Below are 4,946 nucleotides of genomic sequence, written 5' to 3' on the forward strand. Positions count from 1 at the left end.
CTGACTTTGTGGCCTGGATTTCTACAATCGAAATAGACATCGCTGCTAGCTCTACAAGAACCCTTATGGTTCTTACCACAAGTCTAACAAAGGGGATTATTTCGGGAATTGTTGACACTACCCTGAGACTTAGAGCACGGCACTCTATCTCTAAACTTAGGAGCTGGAGCACTAGCCAAAGAAGGTGCTAGAACTGATGACTTAGGATAAAACTAAGAATGGTTTCCTCCTTCTGACTTAGGTTGACTAAAATTGAAGCTACCTATCCAAGCTTTCTTATTCTGCTTTTCCCTCTGCTTAATATTCTACTCCTCTATCTGCTGAGCATGGGTCATAAATTTGGCTAAAGTCATGTCACTGTTTAGCATGGAGGATCTATATTCGTTAACCACGATATCATTTACCCCTGAAGCGAACTTACTCATCATGGCTCTGCCGTCTGTAACCATATGAAGGATATATCTGGATAATTGAGTAAACTTTAGAGAATACTCTTTCACCGTCAAATTTCCTTGCCTGAGGTTGATAAATTCTAACACCTTAGCCTCTTTAATCCCTTGGGGAAATAATCTGTCTAAGAATGCAGTGAAAAATTCCTCCCACTCTATAGGACTGCCTCATCTGACCTTTCTGACTTCCACTATTTGAACCAAGTATAAGCCACATCCTGCAACTGATATGCAGCTAGCTCAGTACTCACCATAGTAGTCACCCCCATAATGTCTGTCACCTTCTGCACTTGATCTAGGAATTCCTGAGGGTCCTCATCTACTTTAGACCCATGGAAGGACGGAGGATTAATTCGGGTGAAGTCTCAAATCCCAGTTGCAGCTGAGTTGGCCACTGGGTTGGCCAAAACGATAGCTGGTTACTCATTATGGGCAGCTATTGACTGAGCAAGAGTGGTAAATATGGTCCTGAACTCTACATAAGAAACATAATTGCCCAAAGGTTCTTCAGGCTGAGGGGCTAACTAATTTCTTTTCTTAGGAGGCATATTCTGAAATAAAGGGAAAAAACGGATTAGATTGAGAGATTGACTTGTGATTATGCTCACTGGCATGACATGAATACTGAAAGAAGGGAAACTATTCCTAAAACATCTTATATCCCCCTGTACATAAATATGGCACGCAACACACCCATGTATAAGACTCTACTAGATGCGGCTTTCAGACTTTCTACGACTCTATTGAGCCTTAGGCTCTAATACCAAGTTTTTAACACCCGGATTTGTTGAATCGGAATGCTACCCGGTGCTTATGACCCCGAAAGACCATAAGCTAACCCATGACTGATATTTGTACCTGTATACTGCATAAAATACTGAATAATACAAAAAAATGCACTGAAAGGCCATAAGGTTCAATAATGAACATAACATGGATAATATAACATCTATGGGGTAATACAATACTCAAAATAAAACTGTAAACGCTGAAGTCTAAAACATAATAGTCTATATCTAGTCTGAAAGCACCTACTATCTGGATAATCTGAATAAGGAGTTGATGGGACATGTCCCCAACTAACTCCAACTGATAACTAACCAATGAAATAGTGGAGAAATAATCATGTCCTCTAGGGATGAGGACTCAGTTTTACTCTGACTGTTGAGACTGGAATTTACTATTGATCTAGAACTCGTGCCTCTGAAGCTATAGTGCAACATAAAAAAAAGCACCATAGCACAAATACGTCAGTACAATAGAATGTACTGAGTATACATGTGAGGTAGGCTAATGCAAGGGTTAACATGCATGAGTAATGCTAGATGACAAAATCTAACATAAATGTGAGAATGCGTACATAAATACATAATTGTAACTTATATTGTGATATCGTGATTACTGAATCTTAATACTGATGACATGACATACTAAAAAATGATAGCATAAATAGTTGTATTTGAATGTAACTGATAACATGGGTGACTATTTTCGACAGTCCAAAATCTGATGGAACTATCTGAGTTTCTTACTATATCTGAGTCTACTATATCGAATAGTCTTGAATCTGAAGAACTATCTGAGTTCTTTTACTGAGACTGGTACTAAAACTGGGGAAGGTAGTATTTAACCTACACGCCCCTGATACGCTATTATGGATGAGTTGGGGTTCAATCTGTAACCCCAATTGGAAGGGTGTTAATACCAAACCACTAGTAAAGACAAGCTGTGGGCGACCCTTATCTGATAGTATCCCTAAAAGAGAGTGGTAGGTCCCTTATCTGACAGTGCTTATCCACCTCATCAACCCTCATCGGATAGTGTTGACGTCTCAATCTATGCTGGCTACATAGTTCTAGAATATAAGGATGACTTTTAAGGATCACACCCTCATCCTATAGTGTGTGTCCCCATCCTTGGGTTCACTTGGTGGTAATTTCTACTCCCATCTAAATGGACACTGAGCATGATTTACTGAACTGAATATGAGCTGAGTTACTAAGTTCCATTGACTAACGAAATAGAACTGATGTCTGATAACTGACTAAGTCATGAGATCATGGAGATTTTTCCTGAGTCATAAGACTATCTGAAGTCTAAGGATTCATGGCTTGACTGAGAGTATTGTGAAAACATAACATGGCTCTAGGTACAAAACTAATGTTTTGGGTACAAGTACTGCCAGTACTTGATGGAAGGAAACTGACAAAGAATGACTTACTTGTATACATAATAATCATCATAATACATTTATTGATGCATTTCATCAAACAAGTGATATGCATAAGCTGGTACGTACATGGGGATTTCATGATATCATGCTAATTAGACACTTTCTCTTCATCTAGGCATTCAACCAAACACATAGTAGGCATAGAATGTGTAAACAACATCATACAACAATTAACTGTCGTGAATCAATTCCAATTTCAACATTCAGGGGTTTAGTCCTAGGGTTTCATGAATCTATACCGATACAAATCAACCCATATGGAATTTAAGATTCATTTATGGAATACAATTCAATTAATCATTATCAACATGAACAAAAGCAGCCCAATCATAAAATTCATAAGAAAATCCATAACTTGAATTTAGAAAAGGAATTCTTGGGCTTCATTGATGAAAGTAGTCCATGAATAAATACTATGCATACCTTAGTTGGGGATTTTGTGAAGATTGATGGTGAAACCTTCTTGACTTTGAATCCCAAATAGAATTTCTAGCTTGTTCTTGAGAGAAACATGAGATAAAATAGTATATTTTTGGTAAAGAATAGCTAAATCACGTGTTATTGGGTTTAAATAGGGGTAGGAAATTGACAATTTTAACCCTAGACGCGTCTTTTAATTTCAGTAAAAAATTTTCAAACTGTACCCCTGGAGCGATGCAGCGTTATCGCACTGTGTCACTGGAAATTGACAATAGGAAAATTGAGGGATGGCATGATATGGAGCCATCGCATTGCTCCTTCCTTTGTGACCTGGAACTTTGGTGCGACATAGGGTAAATTGCGTTGAGACACTAGAAAAAGGACAATTCTGAATTTGAGTGCTGGCGCGATGCGCCATAATCGCAGACACCTACTAGAAATTGTCAAATTCCATTTCCTCTTGTGGCCCAGTGCTCCACTGACTAATATGGTGTTGTTTTATGACGGGAACTTGAAATAGTCATAACTTCTACCCGATTATCGAATTTAAGAAAATTATATATCGATGGAAAGCTTATTGAATTTTTCAGATGTCAAAAAGTGAAAATATTGAATATTCCTCCTGGAATAATTATGATTTACTTTAGAAGCTAATACTAGTCATTCTTGGGACAAAATTTACTAGAAATCTTTGGGGTATTACACGTACACTTGCATGTGCATTTAAATGCAACAAGTTTTTGGCATCGTTGCCGGGGACTAGTACAATTAGTAATTTATTAAATTTTTGGTTTTTGATTGTTTAAATGTTAAAAACTTGATCTTAGAAGCTGAATTTTTGTAGGTTTAGCTGAATACAGGACTGGCTAGAGATAGAGAGTTTGTATATCCTTTTTCAAAACTAGAACTGGTATTTCAAATAAGGCAAAAAGCTTACTATCCAATTCGACAGGTTCAAATAGTTGAACAAAGAAATGATCCAGTTGATTCAAATGTCGGACATATCCCAGCTTCGGTTATCCCAACTGCCTCTGCTTAAGTAGCTACTAGACCTGTTTGTGAGGTGCCAATCCCACACACAAACCATATGACTAACAGTATTCGCAATCCCGAGATAGGTGGTCGATTTGAATTAGAGCAGAATATGGTGCAGTTGTTGAATTTGGCTGGACAATTTATCGAATTTTCAAATGAAGACCCGTAATAGCACATACAAACCTTCCTGAAAATAAGTGATACTTATATTCTTGTAGGGGTGACTACTGATTAAGTCCGACTGATGCTCTTCCAGTTTTATTTAATCACGAAAGAGAAGAGATAGTGACATGCTGAACTATAACTCTCCATAACTTCTTAGAAAGATCTAGCTTGGAAGTTCCTTATTTGATTCATTCCATCTGGGAAGACTGCACGTTTGAGAAGCAAGATTTTTAATTTTTGATAGAAAGAAGGAGAGAATCTCTACCAAGTCTAGGAGAGATTTAAAATTATGCTTTGAAATTGCCCTTATCAACATCAGTTTAATGATGTTCTTATTCATACTTTCATTGAGGGGCTAGAGACAAATACTAAGATTCTCTTGGATTGAAGAGCTAGAGCCAAATACCAAGATTTTCATAGATTTCCCTTATCATCATCAGTCTAATGATGTTCTTGTTTATAATTTCTTTAAGGGGCTAGAGCCAAATACCAAGATTCTTTTAGATTCAGCAACAGGTGGGCAAGATTTTTCATAAGACTTATGGTGAATTATACATACTGTTGAATTAGATTTCATAAGGGACCCTTGAATGGCATGCTGACTCGAGGAGTGTTCCTAAGAAGGTTGCAGGTGTATTAGTGGT

General features: G+C 37.4%; 1 non-coding gene across 1 annotated transcript; it reads right to left on the reverse strand.

Moving 5' to 3' along the window:
• Nucleotides 1–4,513: 4,513 nt before the first annotated feature.
• LOC124899119 lies at nucleotides 4,514–4,620 on the reverse strand. Its single transcript, XR_007056257.1, has one exon. It is a non-coding gene; the product is annotated as a small nucleolar RNA R71 (small nucleolar RNA).
• Nucleotides 4,621–4,946: the final 326 nt, after the last annotated feature.

This window comes from Capsicum annuum, chromosome 5 (genome assembly GCF_002878395.1).
Source record: "Capsicum annuum cultivar UCD-10X-F1 chromosome 5, UCD10Xv1.1, whole genome shotgun sequence".
Classification (NCBI taxonomy): Eukaryota; Viridiplantae; Streptophyta; class Magnoliopsida; order Solanales; family Solanaceae; genus Capsicum; species Capsicum annuum.